Consider the following 23,031-nt stretch of genomic DNA (forward strand, 5'->3'; position numbering starts at 1 on the left):
TCCAAATCTTCACCTGCTTTTTTGCAACTCAAGAGACGTTTTGTTTAAAAAATGCACCTAATACCATACATAAGAGACTTCAGAATTAAAGATGTAAAATAACTTAGGTGCAAAGCATAATCATCTCTTTAACTAGGAATCAACTGAATTTATAAGAAATAGTTTTGAAGACTAAGGATTATGCAGGGTGTCAAATCAAGTCAATGAGCCATTATCAGGTGGCTGAGCCCATTGTGGTATTTCTTTATTGGGATTTACAGCAACAAGTGTTTTAGAAGAACTCTACATGTTGGAAGCAAAGTCTGGAAATGTGCTCAGCATCACTTGCACCTCGTTGTAACTAGCAAGGAGAGGAGAGCCATATTGTTTCCTGTGCAAATTCCTTCCTGGGTGTGCAGTAAGTGTCATATGTTAGTAGGAATGGATCCCAATTTTAGCTCTAATTTCCAATGAGACAAATGAAATTTTAAAATTAGTTTCACTGGCATTAGCTTAAGGAAATCTGTTATGGTTTTAGGCAAGAACCAAATATTGTATTCTTAGTTAAATAAAAAAACATTTTTCATATTGAAGTCTATCACATGCCACATCTGCTAATATTCACACAACTTATGCTGCGATCTGGCAGTGGTGCATCATGAAAAGAAAGCAAGGGCCAGCTGACGGGTAACCCCAGAAATAACCTTTTTTTGATCATCCACCTCACAGCCTGCTTCTGTGTTGCATCCTGTTTCCTGGACACATTTCACAGCAGAGACCTGGGGGAAGCCCTAACATACTGTGAAGTAAAGGTGCAACTGAGGCAATCTGACCTCACAATGGAAGATGCACAGCTCAGTATATCTGCTGTGTTTTAAGACTGTTTAATCTACATAAAGACTATAAAAACAAAACCCAGCCCAGTGGTTGGCTTTTTAAAATAGTTCTATATCAAGATCATGATAAATATAAAAGACTTAAATATTTTGTGACATGCATAACTAAAACTCTTTGTTTACTTAAATTCAGAGTCTTATTCACACCCCTAAATGAAACACGGATTGAGTCTGTTGTCATTTTTAAAGGTAAATACATAATTTATCCAGAATAATATATTTTCAATTTTAGGGGGCAAATGGTGGCTGTAATAGCTATGGAGACGTACTCTCCTGTCCTCCATCCTTCTGGACCTTATCAAATATATATTATAGTTTATAATATAAATTATATATTACCTGTTTGGCTACTACTGAAGAAAAATTACATTAAATATTAAGACATACTTGGCCTTTTTTCCACAGCTGCATTCAGGTCTCCTCAAAGCCCCTCTCACCTATTTTCCCCTGTCCACCATTTAAATGCAACCCTGCTACCAGCATACAAGACTGAATATGGCCTTCAACTCCAAATAGTTGTAGATTGCAGTAAGATGTTTACTAGTTTTAAAAGAAGCATTTCTGGGTCTTGCTTCAACTAGCAGTTCATGGAGCATCTCCCAAGTCTGAATTAATGTTTCCATTTTTAAAAAACCAAAACATGGAAGTTTTTCCATGAGAATTTCCCTTCTGCAATAAATTGATTTACTGTACTTAACTTACACGGACTGCTCCAACAAGCGAGAAAGCCTGGATGAAACTCGCATTGTTAGATAATGTCTCCTTTATTTCATGTGAGTCAAGTGTCTAGTCCAGAGTTTGGCAAAGAAAGATTTATAACCCCCAAGCCACAATCTGGAAAATATTGGCATCCCATTACTGTACTAGATAACACAGAGAAGTTGGTTATTCGTGACCCCCATGATAAATAGGATCAAAAAATGTTGACTCACTTCACCATTCAGGAAAAAAAACAGCAGCAAAAAGTTCTAGGGTGGAACACCAGCTTGCAACACTGTAAATTGAACAATACGTTGTACAGTTTATTCATTTATTCATTTCCTATTCTACAGTACAGCATAACCTGTAATTTTGAGAAAGTTTAATTACATTTGCATTGCCTCTAATGCTTTGATTTGTATCACTTGCTGCAACCATTGAAATAACTTCTTTGTCAAAGGGTACAATTTCTTCCACCGCATGGTGTTCCCCTTTGCTCTCTGTGCTGCTCAAGAAGTCAGCAGCCTAGGCTTTTGTTTCTTATTCCAAAGACCTCTTAAAGCGAGGATGGAGAAAGGAAAGGGGTAAAGGCATGAAAAAGATAAAAGGGAAGGAAGTCCAAGATGACAGCGAGGGTGCTCTAACAGCCAGTGATTGGAAGAAGGGGAAGGGGCAGTCAAAGGTGTCTACTTGGGAGTAGGTGGTACTGCGAAATACAGTGTTTCTTAACCTTAGCAGCTTGAAGATGTGCGGACTTCGTTATGCCAGTGTTTCTCAACCTTAGCAGCTTGAAGAGATGTGGACTTCAACTCCCAGAACTCCCCAGCCAGCAAGGCTGGCTGGAGAGTTCTGGGAGTTGAAGTCCACATCTCTTCAAGCTGCTAAGGTTGAGAAACACTGGCATAATATTTTGCAGAGCTTCCTGATGAGCCATGTCCTCCTCATCCCTTTCTTTGTTTTCCTTATCAGTCTTTATGCTTACATAAAAGGAAGAATAGGAAAGACTCAGGAGGGCTGCAGTAGAACTCATGCCAGGAGGAATGTTCCTCCTAGGCAACCCATGATTTGGATCCTGTAAACTACTTGGAAAGAAGGATCGAGGGATGAGGTCTGAAGAGCAGAGAGAATTCGAGGGAGATAAACCCATACTTTCTTAAACTGCAAGTTTTTGCTCATCCTGCATTCCCAGACTTTTTGAGCCTTAATAACGAACATGTGATGGATGTTGTAGCCTAGCTGGTAAACAGATCTCGAGCCAAGTTCAGGAGTTATAACAATCAGTTCCCACTATCATATGTGAACAAGAGGAAGCAAGCCTAAGTTAAGGTGAAGTCCTCTTAGCACATATAAAGAGATCAGTAGCATTCTCTTTCACTTGTAAAGAAGCCACAGGGAATTGTGGTTTTTTTTAACTCTCATTCCTAAGAATCAAAACAGTCAAATCAGAATTTCAAGCACAAAATTTGCTGCGTGGTTAGCAAATGATGTGCTGGTGAAGATAATTCTCAGTCTTAAGGTTAGATAAAATTTAGCACATATAATATATGAAGATATTGATTCACTAAAGGTGTGTTTTTGCTTCTATTTTCTAGGGCTTTATAGGCTATTCCAATCGCAACTGACTCTGTAATAATAAATTATAGAATTTGTGAGAGTTTATTTTTATATTTATTTATGTTTCAAATTTAGTCACTGCCCATCTCAATCAAAGAGTGACTAAGTTTAGTTTTAGTTTGTTATTTCTGAATATAAACTAAATGTATGCATTATGTACTGATATCTTTAAATTTCTTTCTATATTACAGATCTTATTACTGTTGATAGACATTATTATTTGATAAATAATTTCAAAGTTAGTAGCTGGTTTCACTTTTTTCTTTTTTAAGGTACTGTTTACTGTATTAACATTTTATCTTGTATTTATTTGGTGATGGTAGGTTGATGTGTATACAGTAGCAAACATATACAATCTTTTAAAATATGTCTTATTAAAATTATAATGAAGAATGTGACAAACAAAAGTACAATCCAATACAATCTCAAAAAATGAGTAAAGACTTGGTCAAAAAAATGGTAGTAAAGAAATGTACAGAATGTAATAGGTAAACAGTTGAAGAAAGAAGCTGATATACCTACTTTAAAAATGCATATCTCTCTATATATTTTATTACTTTTATTAAAATACTATGAATAGCATTTCTTGTCACAAAAATATAGAACTTTAAAAACAGGTCAAACTCAGAACAAAGCAAGCAGATACAATGAGCAGAATATATGCAGATAACTACGAGTTTCTGGCAATATTCCCAAAACTTGGATCCAATGAGAGCAATACATTGTTTATTTCCACAAGCCATCAGTTTAAAGGAAAATAGGCTTGCAAGATTTTCAACAGCTCTATTCCAGACTCCAACAAAAAGGGCATTTATAAGAACAGCAAACCACTGCTTTCAAGGGTCATCTGGAAGGACAAGCTTCTATTATCAGAAAAGCTGGGATAAAAGCTTCTGGCCTCTAGCTGGAATAGGGAAAACTTCATCCTGACCATAATTTTTAAACTTGTAGATTTTTATGCTGTAGTAACTTCCTAGAAAGAGAAGACTTTGCCCAAATAGAAACCACTTTCCTACCACAATGTCTCTGAAGATGGGCCTTTATAACACTGAGTAGTTTGCCAAGAAAAGTTTCTATATCATGCACACAGAGACCCAAGCTAGCATATTTAATATGCTCTTAGAGACTTCAAAAAAGCTTCAAGTCAATAATAGCTTGGGTTATAGCTTGGAAACAATTCTTTGTTGATTCTATAATGTGGCTATTTCCAGCAACACTGTAGATTTATATAATTCTGATGCTTATTTAATTTGTTTTCAAAGCCTTTTCTAGCCATGCCTAAAACTGAGTAAGCCTTTGTCATAGCATACCATGAAAGTATTTTTAGTGAGCTTTGCACTATAATCCTAAACTTTATTTTCTAGATGTTATAGCACCTCATCAGTGCCATGTCTGAGTGAATTTTTTATTTACTTCAATTCCCGTCGTTCTGCAGTTACTTAGAGCTTGACTGCACAACAGTGATGGTGATGGTGACTCACTCAATCATCCAGAATGCTGAAAAACTCTGCAGAAGGCAGGAAGGGAAGGAAGGAAAGAAACGGTTAGACGTTTCTCAAGTATTATTCCTCAACTCCTTGCCTTTCCAACTCTCCTGAAAAGGAGAGAATGGAAATGTGAGTTAGTCAACAGTATCTCTTCCCCCTTTCAGAACAATTCCCAGCAATATCATCTGCACCAACTTTCACTGGCTGTTGGGATAATTTTAAAATTCTGAATCACTGGAGCCCAGTTGCTTCTCATATGAAAAGTATAAATCAAGATTTCACCTGCCTAAATAATTCTGTTTGGGATTATACAGTATTTTGAGGTCATCTATAACTTTGGCTACTTGGCTATTAACCTCTTACACACGTTTATGGATATGTTTATAACACTGATCCAAAAACAGATTCTTAAAGGACCCTATTGTTTACTTTCCTTCATTGTGTCTGTTCAGTACTTCCTGTTTTTTAACCAATTTTGTGAAAAGAAAAATGTTATGAAAAGCATTATTTTACAACAGGCCTTGAAAAACAACAACATTTACTACCAGTAAATTCATGCCAGATAAAAGAAACTAGTTCTTCTCACGCCATGTAATTAATGTATACAATTAGAACAAGAAGTGATGATGAGACAATTCAACAGATCGTAAGGCAGTGATTATCCTATATATCAGGGGTACTCAAGCTTTTTAGGGCCAGAACTGCATTCCCCAAAGGAGATGTGAGCAGGCCTAAGAATGACTAAATCTAGGACAAATCTAAACTCAATGTAATTTAAGTCAAATAGAAGCCAGACAAATCAGATAAATACAGATAATAAGATTATTCCCTAATTTCTCCTTCTGTCGCATTAAAAATTACACGTTGGCAGCAACATTTGATGGATTCTTATGAATGTGTTCAAAGCTGTCAGGAGCTGCATATGGCCTTGGGGTTTTAGGTATCAGCAAAAACCCTCAGGAAAAAAAAGAGATGTTAGGAAAAAAATAGTGGAAGGGAAAATCCCAAAACAGTCCCATGGAGAGACTAGGCATGCCACGGCAGTCTGTAATAGGAATGTGAAAAAAACAGAATGGAGAAGGTTGGCAACTGAACACAGGTATTCCACACCACAGCCTATGTCAAAGGATCTACTTAGCAAAGATAATCAAAAAAAGTCCATCTTTATGAGAGGAAGAACCTCTGTGCTCTGAGTAGCCTCAAATCCCTTGCTCACACAACTTTTCCCTAAACCAAAGATACTTTAGGCAAGGTGCTAGGGTTAGAGACCATCAACTTTAAGCACAGCTAGCACATCAGATTGTTTCATGCTCTCTAAAGAATAACAGGGCGTTTCATACTAACAGTGAACTATCACTATCCAGGCAGAATTAGCAGCTTCCGATATAGACTCCACATTTTATTAATCTAATTAAAATGCACGTAACTTCACAGAATAACAGTATTCGAAAAAATAATTATCCACTCTAAGCAGAGATTCTTTGCTGGAAAAGCCAGGTATAAATACAAGGTAGCAAGCAAAGCAAGAGAACCACTGTATTCTTGAAAGACAGCCAATTTTTTTTTTGGTAATAATTTTATTAAAGTTTACAAATACAAAGATAAAAGACTAATACAAACTAAGAAAAATATAGAAAGTAAAGAAAGTAAAAAATACAAAGTGACAGAAAATAGAAAAAAGATATATAAAAAAATGATTCCCCCTCCCTCCAGACAAGCATAAACAATTTCAATAACTTAACTTCTCTAGTATTTCAATTAAAAAAAACCCTCTTCTTCCCATATCTCATCTCTTATCAATAAACAAATTATAAAAACTCATCATTCAGTTCTAATCAACAAAAGTCCATTAAGAGCTATCAGAAATAGTATATATATTTTAACCGTTATCAAATAAATCCATTTTGTATTCCAATTTATCACTTTCTCTGAGAAATACAGCAAAAAAAAAAAAAAACACTCTCCCCATTAATAAACAAATCTTTAAAGCCTCATCATTCAGTCCTGGTAAAAAAAAAAAATTCCACTAATAGCTACCAGAAAGTATAACATATATATTTTAACCCTGGTCAAATATTTTATATTCCGTCCGTTTACTTTTTAAAAAGCTTGATAATCCCTCAAATAATGTCACCCAAGTTGATTTCTTATCATTTTCTCTTTGTCTCCTCTTAGGAACAGCTTCAGTAGTTTAACACGTCCCTTTTGTAAATCCAAGATAAGACTATCCAAGTCACTCTTCTGATTTATTATTTGTATGTCCCCTTTAGTTATTAAGACATCAACCAGTTTCATTTGTAAATCCATTGTGGCATTTTTTTCCATATCACTCTTATAGTCTGTCATTTTTAAATCCATTTTCAAATCCACAACATTTTTTTCCATATCACTCTCATAGTCTGGCATTTTTTTAAAAATCCATTTTCAAACCTACATTCAAGTCAGCCTCAATCTCTATTTTGTCCAGTAAAATCTGTTTCTCTTCTGTAGCCTCTGTTAGATCCATTTTTATAGTGATAATCTTGAAAGTAATTTCTGAGTACATTGTTCCCAAACAGCCTTAATTTCTTTTCTAGTCAGATAATATTGCTCCATTGTATTAATCAGTCTCTTCTCCTTTAATTGTAATCCTCTCCGGTTCCCTCTAGTCAACCTTCAAAGTCCCATCTTATCATTTTCCAATCAGCAAAACTTTCCCACAGGATGATTTCTTACAGTTAATTTCAAAATCTTCATATATACTTTTATAATATTTTAAACAACCCATAGTAAATATTCTTTCAAGTCCATCTGGCTCCTTAACTTTCCAAATCAACATTCTAGCCCTCTTTTGCTGTTTTCCAAAAATTAAAAATGTTCTTTTTAATCTTTAAACTTACATGAAACTTCTTTCATCCAGGATAGAAGAAAACTCTCCCGGTGTAATGAAACTTGCTCTTCAGAAGGTTCTTAACATCCAAAAGATCAATAACAAGCTATTTCCTAAGACGATTAAGAAAGTGGGTGAACCCAATGTCCAAATGAACATGTCGAACCATGGCTTAGGTAGGATGATTTCCCCCCGACTCCCAGAGCTCTCAAACCTGCCGAAGATGGCTATTTTACAATCTCTTCGTGGGGAGTGTCTGTATGGAGCAAATATATGGGTGATCCTAGTCCTCTCCTTGATCTAGAGAGGAGTTCTGAGGAGCCGACCCATTCACTGACTCCTCTTTCTGCCGCGGCCATCTTCAGTCCACCATTGTTTCCCCAGAAGTCAAAAGAGAGCCGATACTGCTTTGTGCCAGCTTCAGGGCAAAGAAGGATTCACAATCTTCCTAGAAAGCACAACATGATGATGGAAGTTGTTTGATTTTGCTTAGCATGTTGTTTAACCCAGCCATTATAGCTTGTAAATCACTACTTACACCGTAACACATTTGGTAGTTTGTTCTGGCTTGTTAAACAAATGATAACTGTTATGCTTGGTTGAGTCTTCATTGGGGAACCGTATCAGAATAACACCATACTATTTTCCATAGTAGAAAACATCAAATGCCTTCCAGAAATAAAAACATACTATATCCAGGCTGTTCCCATGATCTACCAAACTAATAACCTTAACAAGATAAAGTTTACCCAGCACGGCTTGGTTAAAAAAATCCAGGCTGATTCTTGTTAATTAATACATTCTTTTCTAAGTGCACAAGGAGCTTCCTAATGTATTCTAGAATTTTTCACCATAACAATACCAAGTTAGATCCATCTTTTTTGAGAAATGGAGCAACTTCTGTTCATCTTGAGCATTCTGTCACTTCAGTGTTCTTTCAATTTTTCAGAAATTGCAAACTTTCTTCAACATCCTAGGTGTTCTTTAATCGATTTTTTTTTTTTAATCTTGTGTTCCGAGCCCCTTGTTGCATCATATTCCAAGTTGAATGAGTAGAACAAAACAGGGATTAAGCAATTCCACCTCTCCATCAACTGTGAACATTTTTTCAAATAAAAGGTTTGCTCTTTGTTCTTTTTCTTGTCTTGAATACAGGTGTGTGTGTGTTTGAAGCATCCTCAAAAGCTTTAGCTCATTCTGAACCTTACCCTTTCTGACTCATCTGTCCTTATTTTCATATGTCCCTTCCTTCATATACATGTCTTAAAGCCTCAGCTCTGCTCCCTATGTACCTAAGCAGGCTTCTTTAGGTAATTCTCATTTTTCCCTCTTGCTGTTCTTTTAACAAACAGCAAGCAAGTAGTGTGCAGTTGTGTCTTCAAGGTTTTAATTTTGGGAACCTGCCACTTCTCTAACCATTTAGATATCTCACATGAGGACTTTTATTTCAGCTCTCTGACCTTCAATTATGCTCACCTTTTCCCTTCCACACTGCTATTTTTTGTATCTAAAAACTGAGACCATTCACAGGAAGAAACCGTCCTATAAAGCAGTGTTCCTCAACCTTGGCGACTTTAAGATGTGTGGACTTCAACTCAAGCCAACTTTGCTGGCTGGGGAATTCTGGGAGTTGAAGTCCACACGTCTTAAAGTCGCCAAGGTTGAGGAACACTGCTATAAAGCAAACCTTCTATCATTACTGAAATTGGAGATCAAAGCTGACCCAACCTCCAGGCAGCAAAAGGAAAAGCAGGAAGAGTTAAAAAAAAAGTAGTAAAGCTAAGTAAAATTGAGCCTAAGCAACAAGAGGCAAATCCCAAGTACAGACTTACATTGATCATCTATTCAAACCAGTCTCTTAATTTGCATCTTAATAATACCTGTTGTAAACATTTCTATATGATTTGGGCTGGAGCCCAATAAATGTGAATGCTAACATATGGGGAAGTGTTTTTTGGGGGCACCAAGAGTTATTTTTTGAAGTTGGCCTTAGGGTTCTTTTAAGATAGATGGCCATGTAAGCCTTGAAATTAAATATATAATTAATTGTGGGGTCATTCCTAAGACTCAGTGATGTGCTACAATGCTATAGTTGAAGAGGGGATATATAAAGTCTTCCTTGACGGTCCCATTGCCCTGAATTTGCAGCAGAGATTGCTCTGAGGTCTGCTGAGCACAGCAGAAATGGATTACTAGAGACCAAAGGTTTTTTTGAAAGCATGCTGCACTGAAGTAAGAAAAAAGATGTTCTATGGACATGGACATTTTGGCATTCAATTCAAAACCTAATTTATGGTGCTTTGGCAGTATTTTATTTACAAAGACCCAAAATCTCAGAAAAGCGTAACTGTTTAGTTCAGCACGTTATGAGCACATTAAATTTTCCTTTAAATAGAAACGCTGGGGCACAAAGCAATTGTTATTTCCTTATCTTTTCCTACACAATGCATTTATTAAAATTAAACAAATTCCCATTTTGGGGCTAAAACAGCCAGTTTTAGTGTGATATGCAAGGTATTATTTTCCTCAATTAGGCCCCTGAACAATATTAGTATTCTGGATACTAGTAACATTTGTGTATTTTTATACGTGTGTGTGTGTAGACATACCTACTTCATTCACATACATACATTTATGTACTTAACATAAATATGTATACATATTTATAAAATTAGGTATAATAATTCATTTACCCAGCAACAAAGCAGATTTATACTGTCTAATCTAAACTGATCAACCTATGCATCTGTATTTAAAGGATATTAGATATTTCCCCTCTTTATTGAAACTCTCTCTTTGTAGATGGATTTGGGCTATGGCTGAGGATACTTATTTAGAAGCTCTAGCTGTTAAGATCTTGACATGTTCAGGACACTTCAATGCTCAGTGAAGCTTACAAGACCCATTGAATTTACCCCACCTTAAAGGATGGTGCTAATTTCAATTGGTAGAATCACTGAATTCTAGTATGTATGAGTTTGAATAAATGACTTTATTGGTCATTTAATCTAACACCCTGATGAGTACACAAATCTACTAAACCACTAGGCAGATTGCTCCAAAGCTTAACAGCTCTTACCAACAGCTTTTTTAATTTCAACCCAGCAGTCTTTATCTTGCTTTTGGTTTCAACAGAAAACAGGACTGTATCCTCTTGCCTTTGTCAGCCTACACATATCTGTAGACTGCCATTGTATCTCCCCTATTCTTCTCTTTTTCCAAGCCAAACACTGTTTGCTTATTAAATTTATATGCCGCCCATCTCCCCCTCACAGGGCCTGGCTTCCAATCCCATTATTATATGAACTGGTTCCAGCACTTCCATATCCCAAAACTGGACACAGAACTGGTACCAGAACTGGACGTAATACTGCAAGTACACCAGCACAGAGTTATTACTTCCCGTAAATTGAACATGCTGCTTTGGTTAATGCAGCCTCCAACTGCATTGTCCTTTTTAGAAGCTGCATCACACTGCTTGCTTACACTCATCTGGTGGTCCACTAGCACTCCTACATCTTTTCCTACCCATAAGTAGAACCTTACATTTGTCACAGGTGAGTATCAGCTTGTTGGATATAGCCAACATTCAAGTCTGTTAAGGCAACTGAGATTTTTTTCTTCCAAGATGTTCATCAGTCACCAGCATGATGTCATATGCAGATATGACAAACATTTCATCCTTTAGGTTACAGTATTTATAGATATGGTGAATACCACTGAAACAATAATAGAGCCTTTGGGTACCCCACTCAATACTTCCCTTCTGGACCATTTATAAACACCGTTGGTGTGGTTGTTCGACCAACTGCAAATTCATTCGCCCATATTTATCCATCTTATCCACAAGGATATCATGACACGTTTTGTCAAAAGCTTTCCTAAAATCAAGGTACTGTATATCCACACCATTCCTTTGGTCTCCCACACTAGTCATTCTGTCATTGAAAGAGAGAAAGTGAGTCACTCTCCTGCAACCATATAATTAACAAACTGCATAGTGGAAACATTTCTCATTAGGCTACTAGACTGCAATACCAGAAGAAAGAAGTATTGAATTAAATGAACAACAGCATTATGATATAAAGGTAACAACCTCACATTGACACTCAGTGGGCTCGCTCCATTTTTCCAGCCTGACACTAAGCTGACTGACACATGGACCCTTATTCACCGCAATCCCTACTTGTGAAAGCCATGGACACTTTGGAATAGGACGTGATAGGGCACAGGTGGTAGTAATTGACAGGGAAGATTGAGCAAAAACAGAACGCGCTACCTTACATGTGCAAATCCAGGGCTGGAAACAACTCACTATTATTTCCTAATATATAGTAGGGCCATTTCAGTTTTAGAGGAAAATGGAGGGTAATGTTAGGCAGCAGCATTTTTTCTCGAAAAAGATGAAGCATTTTGACTTTGTAGGGTTGCCCAGCAATAGCAAAACCTTGTCAGCTGGCTTGCCTTCCCACATGTGGTATTATTAGCATTTCCTCACTCTTCAGCAGTTGAATACATGGCTTGAAAACAGGAACGTTTCAGATTGCCTGCCAGATTTAACCTTGAGGCACTGATGCTTCCTTAAACAAGATCTCACAGACTTCTTACAGTATCTTTTATACTAAAACCTTGAAAATGTAACAAAAATAAAATAAAATCTACAGGCCATCAGCTTGAATACAAAAGAAAACTCTAGTCATCCCCATCAACATTCCAGAATAATGTGTCAAAGAGAAAAGCAGAAAGACTTGCCTGTTTGCGGGAAACAATTGGGTCAGTTGATTACCATTCATTTAGACTCCTATACATTGAGTCAAACTTAATTACTCCATACTAGATTTCCTTTTCAACCACTTCTTCCATACATGAGAATACAGCATCTGTGGTGGATCCTCATGTGACAATTCTGATTATTGAACAAAAGCAATGTGGTAGTGTTTTCTTCTGTACAGAAAGCAATCGAATATTCCATCTGGCATCTATTGTAGCATGGATGAACAATATCTATACAATTTCCTATTTCCCTCTAGCAATTCCCAGACAGAATTTCTGAAGTTGTCTGTGAAATACATAAAGACAGGGAGCAAGGTCAACAAAAACCAGGGATACCCAAGTGGTCACACATACCCCATGTTTTACCCCCATTTGCTTTTTTAAAGATTACTTCTTTTAAAAAAAGGAAGCTGACTTACTGCAAAGAAAAGCACTACATTTTAGCATTATCTTGAGTGTCTGTGTTGTGTGGCTATGCTTTAGGCCACATCAATATTCTTAGAAAATAAAAATTGGTGGGTGACTGCCTCTCAGCGCTTTGTTAAATGTGTGCCCATCTGCCCACAAAAAAGACAGCAATAAAAGCCATGGTAGGCCGCCTTTGAGAATTCTGACAGCGTTTTTTCAAAATTTCAAATATATTTACCACTCCCCCAAAATTTCTAACCACTGGTGTAAAGTAAGTTATAGCTGACTGGGACCCCAACAGCACAGATACAATCATTGCCTTCAGTATTAAAATCAGGTCCATTAAAACAAGATTCAACATAATAATATATAAATTTAGCACATCTATCAGGAATGGTCAATACGGTGTTCATGAATGAAGCCTTTAAATCTCCATTCATTTAAAGAACTGGATTCTCTGAGATGATCTACTGCTCATGCAAAGAGGTAGACACCTACATAACACAGAGAGAGCAAAGGCTGAACTTTATGAAAAATTTAAATGCCTGGATCCAACTGGGCAGTCATCATGCAAAATCAGCTTATTTAACACAAATGATCATGTTTTGCTTGATGATAGGATAATGTTTATGTCAGTCAGTGATCAGATATAACAAAACATATACAGTACAAACAAGCTACAGCAGGAAACATCCATACAAACATCATACATCTGAACGTAAGGAAATAAGGGAGTAAGTAATACAATACTATCAATAGTAAAAAGAAGAGGTGAATGTTCAAGCAAGAGTGCAATAAGTTAACAGCATGAGTATAAATGTACTACAGGTTCTAATAGTCTGAGATATTGAAATAAATATTAGAACAAGGTATTAGAGTGATGCCAGTTGATGCTTCAATCCCACATATCAGGTTAGTAGACCTGGTATGGGCATGTTTTGATTTTACCTTATATACTGTACAGGTTTCTCAAGCTCCAGTTTCTAAAACACTTAACACTGTCCATTTTTATAAAAAAATGGGAATAGTTCATTAAAAATATGCACACATATTAACACTGGGAGGCTAATGTATTTCTTTTTGGAAGTAATACTTTGAACTTCTTTGACCACAGAGAACTTTCATATAAGGATGGCAGTTAAGAGAATGGCCAATGCAGGGGCAACTTTGTCACTAACTCTTTACCAAAATATAAATTAAATAAGGATGCTTGAGTAACAGGTCTTCTGATCTGATCCAGTTGGGCAATTCTTACTGTTATGGAGAATAGTTAGCCTCATGGGAAAAACAGCAGTTAGATACTATGTTCTGTTTCATCAAGAAAATGGCATGTTGGAAGATGGTTCATTCCCTTCTCAATGCAACAGTCTAATCTCAGAGACAGAGTACACATCTCTAATTTTATTTAATTCAACAGATAATCCTATTTACAACTCTCCTGTACAAGATCTCTGTCCCTAAAATAAGCTTCTGACTTATACCTGTATTCTAAGTGGAAATAACAAGGAAACAATTCTCAGTTTTGAAGAATATGATCCAAGAAGCAGCTTCCATCGCTGTAGTGGAAAAGAAAGTTGCAGCTGGACCAATATCCAGAGTGTCTTTTTTATTTACATTGGAGAATACAACAGTAACAGAATCTTTTAATCAAGGATAATAAAGTGTGATTGCAGAGAAGGACTGCTCCTGGCCTGTTCTTACCAAAGCCTACTCATTTCTACAGCTTTCTCCATCATCATCACACCTTCCAGGTTCCCAAAGAAGTGACATTTAGTTGGATGCATGTATCTATATTTATAATCTTACATTTATTTTATTGCCATTTATCCCTTACTAAGCATACAGAGACTGAATTCTGAGTAAACATGCCAGGAGCTGGCAAATGGTTCAAATACCACTAACTCTAGGTAGGAATTGCCACTCTGACAGAGTACGCACAACACATTCTCACAATTTGCAAGTGCCCCCTCGGCAGCCTAGCTGAGTGAGAGGACCCTAAGACAGTAACTCATGTTACCACTCTCACCAAAGTCAGTAACTCCTCTCCACTCTGGACTACTGCAATGCATTCTACAAAGGGTTCCCTTTGAAGACCATTTGGGAGCTTCAATTAGTCCAGAATGCAGCAACTCAGTTATTGGCAGAAACCTGCTGAGATGAGCATATTATCCCTGTGCTTCAGGCCCTGCCCTGGCTCCCTATTAGCTTCCAAGTGTATATATTTGTTTTGACCTTTAAAGCCTTACCTGGCTTGACAGTGAATATTTACAGGAACATCTTCAACCTGCCTGATGTGGACATCCCAGAAAAAACTTTTTGTGCTCCTCCCCCACACTTTTGTGAGGTAAGGGAGTGGAGGCTTGGAGGCATGCCTTTTCTGTAAATGCACCTAAACTCTGTAAATGCAGCCTTCCCCAAGCAATTTAATCTGCCCCCCTCATAGTTATTTTAGTTCCACTAGTTATTAAAATCTAATTATTTTGGGATGTCTTTGGGGATGAGGTGGCACCATCAAACTGGCTGATGATGTTGCTTTTTATTATTTTTATTTACTTTTACCATGAATGTTTTCTTGTACTTCCACAGATACATACAAACCCACCCAAGAGCCTTTTTGATGCAGCAAAGTACAAATCTAATTAAAAAACAGAAGTAATTCCAAAGAGGTCTACCAGCATAGTAAGGTATGGACCTTGATCTAGGCAAACATAGAATTTAAGGCACATGTTGCTATTGATAAATGCAACAACAGTACTGCACCATCACTGAGCATGGTACTTTAGAGTGTTCCTGCCCATAAGAGCTTACAAACAAACATGCAAGAGAAACAGAGAAAGGTGAGGCTGGAATAAAGATGTAAGCAAAATAAAATTGTGTTCTAAGAGCAGCTGCAGGTATATGGGACAGCAAGGGAGAAAGGGGTGGCTTTTGGGACAACAGGACACCATTGGACAGCAAAGAACAAGGCAACTAAACAAACACATTCTAAGAAATGGAAGGATGGCAAGGACAAGTCGTGCTTTTAAGAGTACAGTATGATCAAATTAAGAGAGAAATGAAAATAAACCAATCTGCATAAAAGTTAAAGATCTAGTATCTACTCAGATATAGTAGATATCTATAGTAATACAGTTAGAAAAAAATCAGAACACCCCGAAACGCTCACTTTGTCCCACATGACAATTAAACATGGTCTACTGCTCACTTATAACCACTTTGTAACACAAGCAGTCTTGCATTCCTCCTAGAAGATGCTACAGTTCTGATGGAGCCCTCTGGGAAGAGAGTTAAAAGCTGAGGAACAGACATTGAGAAAACTATTTCATTCATACTTGCTCTATAGAGAGCGCCGAAAGAAAGGTCACCTTTTACCAATCACGGAGACCAAAATGAGGGGGCAATCGCTAACATAAGCAAGTTTCAGATCCCATCACTCTTGTCTTTACTGCCTATTTTGCTTCTACTTTACTTTGCTTTATTGACTATTTTGCTTCTACTCTTCTTTTAAAATGTTAACGTATTTAATTTTTGGTCTGATTTGTATCTTTATAGTCTAAGAAATTCACGAGCCATTTTCCCAATTCTGAGCTACTAACATGGGAAAGATACAGGCAATTGGATTGGTGAAATTAACAGTTTAATTAAAAGACACCCAAGCTATTCCATCCTTCCATGTAAAATGAAAATGATAGCCTTAGCAAAAGGAATGGAGCACATGAGATGAAAAGGGGAAGGGCAGAAAATGCCAAGAAAAAACATCTTGTATAAATCTTGTAATGCTGGTCTTAAATAAACGTGTTTACTCAATAATGGTTTTAAGTAACAAAAGCCCACTTGATCAATCTAACTATGTATGATCTGAACTTAACCTCATTTGATCATAAATATGGATGTATCCTACCCACACAGAAGTTCTATCTTCATCTACAATAGCATTTATAAAAGAAATCTTTTAAAAATTAGCAGCATTAAAAAAATTAAAGACATTGCTTATGCTGCTGTAGCTTTTACCCCCCCAAAAAAATGCCAAGAAAACCATGTTGCTTTCTTTTCAACATGCATACATCTTCTGAAAACTTGTCCAAAAGTCAATGCACAATAATCCCTAATGGTGGGGAGTCTGTGATTCAAGAGAAATGAGTCTCATCCCCAGTCATCACTGTTTCCAGCAACATCCACATTTTATGCACAAATTATTTTAACAAAACCAAATATCAATTGTCTTCATCACACCACACAAACAACCAGCTCCTTTAAAAGAAATACAGCTTTAAAATATGCATTTTGTCATTATTATTCTATGCAATCCAACAATGAAATCTGTCATATATTCCTTAGATTACAGGTAGTCCCCAGGTTAAGAACGCCCAGGTTACAGATGACCCATAGTTAAGAACAGAGCTTATTGTAGCAAAATTCGAGTTAAATACACAATGATTTGAGTTAAATGCACAATGGTTTGAGTTCACTGCACAATACTTAAACAGCATTTTACAATTATACTGTTTTGGCTTACATACAAAATTGACTTAAGGACAGACCTTGGGAATGGAACTCGTTCTTAAACTGGGGACTATCTATATATCATTGCAGAAAGGTATATTAGGCAAAAAAGACATTTAACAGCAACTTCAGATAGGGTTTGCTGAGGCTGTCGCTTTAAAACAATACAAAATTAAGCCGCTGGAAAGAAGACAAAAGAGCCTTGCTCTCTCTTGCTCTGTTATACAGAAACACACACACCCTCTGGCCGATCAACATCTATAGAAAGAATGGCTGACAATAAGAGCTCATTGATAAAACATCAATATCATAAGCCACGCTGCCCCCGATAACAGAAATGTCTTGCATTTAGCACTTACCTTTCACGAGCTAAATTCACTCCTCTTGGTGGCAAATCGCTTTTGCTTTTAAAAATAATAATAATAAACACATTTACACGTTTCTCCAGCAAGCTAGCCTAAGCCTCCCATTAACACACTCCATTGCAGATAATTGCAGGCAGCACACACTCCCCTGCTTTTCCCAGTTCCCAACACACCAAGGATAATCACATTCCAGTGGGGAGTGAACAGATGGTGGATTCCATGGTAACCAACCCTCCAAAGGCTATTGGTAGAAGTGTGCGACTACTGCTTATTTGGTAACAATCCCTCTTTGTGCTTCGGCTGTGCAAATCTTGAACGACGGGACGGAGAGCGTTCAGCAGGCGTTCAGCAAGGCGAGCAGGTGATTTGGCATGTTAAACAACACTGCAATACAAATCAAACGAGGCTCAACCACGTTACATGTACAGCCCATGGAAGGCTGTGTCCTCCAACGTAAAAATCACTTCATTTATTTTGCATTTCTTGCCTACCCGACCGCAAAAGGTTGAAGTGGTTAACCAAGGGCAAGCACATCCCACAGGGCAACAACAACCCAAATTAAAACTAAGCAAACCAAATCAAATCAAAAAGTGTGCTTCCACATTTTTATATGGATTTCTAATCTTGCTCCAGGATTGATTACTGAGTTTGAGATCTCCAGATGGCACTGGAAGCGGATTTCTTATTGGCTTTCCACTTACTTAATTTCATCGAAATACATATGATCTGTATGGCCATAAGCAAATAAAAAACGTTTTGACCAATCCCTCCAGAAAAATGAAAGAAGAATTGTGTTTATGATAAGATTGTGGGCGTGCATTTCTGTACTAGAAAAGGAAAGACATAAAACCAAAACTTCCTTTGAAGGGAATCAGTGCCCAATACACAAAGCAGTTAGTTTCCAGGGTAATAGGCAAAATTAATTAATTAATTAATTAATTAAAAAGACAGCTTGCATTATATGGTGATCTTCATTCCGTAATACAGCCTTTCTCACCTTGCTACTCTCCAAAGGTTTATTTCAAATGGTATTCCTATATTCCCCAGCACAGAAGTTGAAAATATACCTACTGATTACCAGCTTGGGGAAGACCATCTTACTGGACTCTCTGCAGGCATTTCTTACTCTGTTTTGAACTGTTATTCTTGAAGAAGGATGCAGTTCTATAATTGAAGGATTTATTCTACACAATTACATTTGCTGTGTTAAGATACCCCCATGATTTTCATCATAATTGGAGGTCTTTTCTGGCTCCACTGCAGTTCAGTTAAAACCAAAGCAGAGTTGGCATTTTCTTTGCAACACTGCAGCTCTGCAAAACTTCATGTTTTCTTTCTGGCAGGAATTTATGGTTCCCCACTATCTCTCTGCTTCCCTTCTGCCACAGATACATGATTATTATTTCATCTTCTGAGACTTTTATTAAATGCAGTCCAGGAATAGCGTCAAGAAAGTTTGTATATACAAATGATCTTCAGTTGCACAGCTTCCCATCATGGCAACATGGAAGGACTGGGGGCTTGCTAGCCATTTCTTCTATACTCTTTTTCCATTAAAGAAGCAGGCACTCCTTGACTATCATTTTTGCATTTGCTCGGCTAGAGGAAAACTGATTGGCTCTTAGTGATTCTGATATCTCAGAGTTTTAACGCTGACAAAAGTGCAGATGATTGCCAGTTGGGTTTGAAGTGCTTTGGAGGGATTTATGATTGGAACAGTCATGATACAGAAGTGCCTTTACAGCTTCTGCAGGATTTCTATGTTTCAGTTTTGTGACTTGGAGCAGGGGGACCATCTTGAAAAGTCTATACCAGCGTTTCTCAACCTTAGCAACTTTAAGATGTGTGGACTTCAACTCCCAGAATTCTCCAGCAAGCATGGCTGGGTGGGGAATTCTGGGAATTGAAGTCCACACATCTTAAAGTTGCCAAGGTTGAGAAACGCTCGTCTATACATTGGTCAGTGGTATTCTTAAAGCAATGAATACCACCTAACTATCTCTCATAAAGGAAAAACTATATGGCATTTCTGCATAAATAACTAAAAGCTATTTAGCAAAAAAGCAATTTGAGCACTTATGCATATTTAGGAAAAGTGCATAAACATAGCCTCTTGCATTTTCTGTGTCATACATACAATCATAACAATAATTGTTCATTTTGTTAACTAAGAGTCAGTCGAGAACAGGCCTAAGACCCTTTTGCAGACTTTAAGGAAATTTTGACTAGCCATTTCCCACTACCTCTTCTCATCTTCTTCAAGCAATCTTTACTCTATGGCTATTCCCATGCAACCACAGAGAACAAACACAGTACAGTTGAACCAGTCCCATTTTTGTGAACCCTCTAGCATAGAAACTCTCTTCTTCACCTCTGAAAAAAACAGAGAAGAAACAAAGTGTGGTTACAGTGTTCTGCCTTGACTCAAGAGTCAGGTTTGAATGATATGCCAGATGCTGTTTTGCAAAGCAAGGATCTGAGAGGCAAAAGCCTTGAAAGTTACAGTAAGGGGTTGAATCTAGAAATAATTACAAACTATCGCAAGTCAATAAAACAAGATCCCTTCAGTTCTCAAAAGAGAAGGACAGGGAGACTTATGAGAAGTCCAAGAACATACAGATCCTTTGGTAGCTGTGGGAACCCCCATGCCAGGACTCAGTCACCATTGGTGTAGCTATCCAGTCATCGGGCTACAGTAGGAAGGCTTTGATGGGCTAAGTTCCAAAGCAGCTTGGACAAGTCCTGCCTTTGGTGAAGCTCATAGTCTTGTTTGATGTACAGGTAGTCCACGGGTTAAGAACGCCCAGTTTACGGACAACCAAAGTTAAGAATGGAGCCCACTGTAGCAAAATTCAAGTTAAATATACGATTCAAGTTAAATATAGAATGGTTCAAGTTTACACAATACTACTTATAGAGTATTATACAATAATACTATTCCAGCTCACATACAAATTTGACTTAAGGACAGACCTTGGGAACGGAACTCATTCTTAAACTGGGGACTACCTATACCTGATTTTTGTCCTTAAAGCAACTATCCTCCCTAGCAGAGTTAGTCTTTGCTTGTTTAGGGGAAAAGAGTGTTAAAAACTATTTGAAGCAAGCACTTTCCAAGTAAGTGAAATCAGCTGAACCAGAGATAAACTATCTGCTGTTATAAATCAAGGAAACCAAACCATTAGTTAGCTCACTGTGCTCTCAACCCCAGGACTTTGATTCAGCCAACCTATGCTCTTTGCCTCCTATAAATATGATGGTTCTCTAGTTCCCAACTTTCCCTACACATAGCAGAGAAAATTTGGGAGCAGAGAGGTTTTTCTCCCTCTGACAGTAATTGAGCTTGGGGTCCTTCTCTGAACCATAAATGGGAATACTTCTTTATACCATGCATTCTTCAACAACAGAATACATTGCCATCCAATATACTGACAGCCACACATTTCAACAGCCTTTGAAGATGACCAGGCAATTTCATGACAGGATGTTTTCATGGCTACTATTCTTGATGGTTGCATTCTACCTCTGATCACAGGCAGTATACTTTAAATACCAGCTGCAAGAAAGCAACAATGGAAGAGAGCTTTTGCTTTCACCCCCATTTGTGAGCTTCCAGGATGCATCTGGCTGTGAGACAGAACATCAGGGCTCTGTTATATTCTTATACAATGCAGGCAGCAGGTCTCTGGCAGTTTTTCCTGCAAAAGCAATTGGTTGGACTAGACCGTTAAAAGATACTTAAAGCCACCAAAAGATTAGAAGAAAATGATGGTCAGACTAAAAGTGACCTGAAGAATCTGCCCTACATCCCTTCTATCAGTTACACACCATTTTTCAGCTTGTCAGAACAATTAACATATAGATTTGTTCATCAGTTATATTGTTGATTTTGTCTTTTGTACTTTTATTGATTATTTTTTACTTGATGTTTTAATCGTATTCTGTAGGCTGACTAGTTACTTCCCAATTGAGGCAGTATACAAGTTGATACATAAATGCATATATACATATTTACATATACTTACATCCCCATTTTTTTCCTGACTATTTATGCCATGTCTTTATAGTCTGGAAATGCTATTCCTTTCACATTCCGAAATCCAATTCTACAAATTCTTCTTAGCCCTCAAATACATAATATTCACTAGTGATCTCTACAGGATAGTTCAGCACTGCAAAACCTATATGAAAAGCTCAGAACAGTGTCCAATAAATGTGAAGGTTCATTTAGAAAACCAGCTTGTTCCCACAGTTAGACAGTAGTACTTTAAAATAATACTCAGTTCCCTTTTGAGAGGTTATGTTTGTTGCTACATACTTAAAAAAGTGATCTGCTTTCATTTTCCTGACACCCACACATACTTACCTTAAATAATATTTTTGTTTACAACAGTTGTGGACATTAATTAATTAAACGAATCTTTAAGTAAGAAGTATTAATGGTTTCCTACTAGGATTGTATTTGCAGTTTGAACTCCAGAATAAACCTGATATCCATAGATTATAGTCAAGCAAGTTTTGGCAGTTCCGGCTACATGCACTTGTCCTCAGCTTTAATTAGAAATGTCACTCTAAAAATAGAAGAGTTTCATATGTACAGCACTATTCTTCATATACATGCTCATGGCCTCAGATAAATAAACTGTGAACTGTGCTGCTTGTTTTATGGCAACTAACAACATGGAGATTTGATGAACTATAATTTTGTTGCTTCAGTCCTGCAGGTCCCAGACAAGCTCCAAAGCCTGGCTGGACATGCATGAGCAGATGACAGGAAACAGCTGGCAAGCCAAGATCAAAGCCATCATCTGACCCATCAGTGACATCCCTCTGAAGAACAAGAAACCTCTTCCCTCCAACAAAGTTGCAGGCAATATATCTGATGTGGGCATAAACCCTGACAATTCAATCTGTCTCTCTGTAGATAGTAAATAACATTCCACTCTATACTTTCTAAGCAGCATTCTTTGGTGCTTCTATTAAGGATTCTCTGTCATGCCCAGTGTTCAGCAGCTCAACCAACCAACTGTGGATTATACAGACAGCCCAAGATGTTTACTTAGAGGTCATGCATTACTGAGTTTAGAGACTTGGTCTTCTTCTACATGTGACAACAATCTGTGTCCTCTACACATAGAATTATCATTTGTAAAAGCTGCTGCCAAGCTTCTCAATACTGCATTTTGATACCTTTATTATTTATGTATTGTAGAGATAAATAGTAGCTCCCTTTGTAATGCTCTCCTTTGCACTCTGGGGTTGTTCAATTCTCCAGATGAACTGATTTATGGATTTCACATAAACTCACATCCTTATCTTAATATATAAGCAGTCAAGCTATTATGACATTGAAGAGAGTCTACATCCATTGCTTTACATTTTAGCAAGCCTTAAATATTTATGGAATGATAGGGTCTAGTATTGTGTGTGTGTGTGTG

At 37.2% G+C, this 23,031-nt stretch overlaps 1 protein-coding gene across 2 annotated transcripts in view; it reads right to left on the reverse strand.

Moving 5' to 3' along the window:
* The window catches only part of FGD4 (FYVE, RhoGEF and PH domain containing 4), a 112,233-nt gene that overhangs the window by 58,556 nt on the left and 30,646 nt on the right, over positions 1 to 23,031 (reverse strand). Inside the window, exon 1 of one of the 2 annotated variants that reach the window (XM_088141180.1) lies at positions 17,588 to 17,801. The exons of the other annotated variant lie outside the window; for it this stretch is intronic. The gene's annotated coding sequence lies outside the window, so the exon portion shown is untranslated. Of the gene's footprint in view, positions 1 to 17,587; positions 17,802 to 23,031 lie in introns of those variants that run through there. 2 annotated transcript variants of the gene reach the window in all.

The sequence above is a fragment of the Python bivittatus genome, unplaced genomic scaffold (assembly GCF_059951505.1).
Source record: "Python bivittatus isolate LINGU-HERP-01145 unplaced genomic scaffold, Pbiv_v1 ctg000330_np1212, whole genome shotgun sequence".
NCBI lineage: Eukaryota > Metazoa > Chordata > Lepidosauria > Squamata > Pythonidae > Python > Python bivittatus.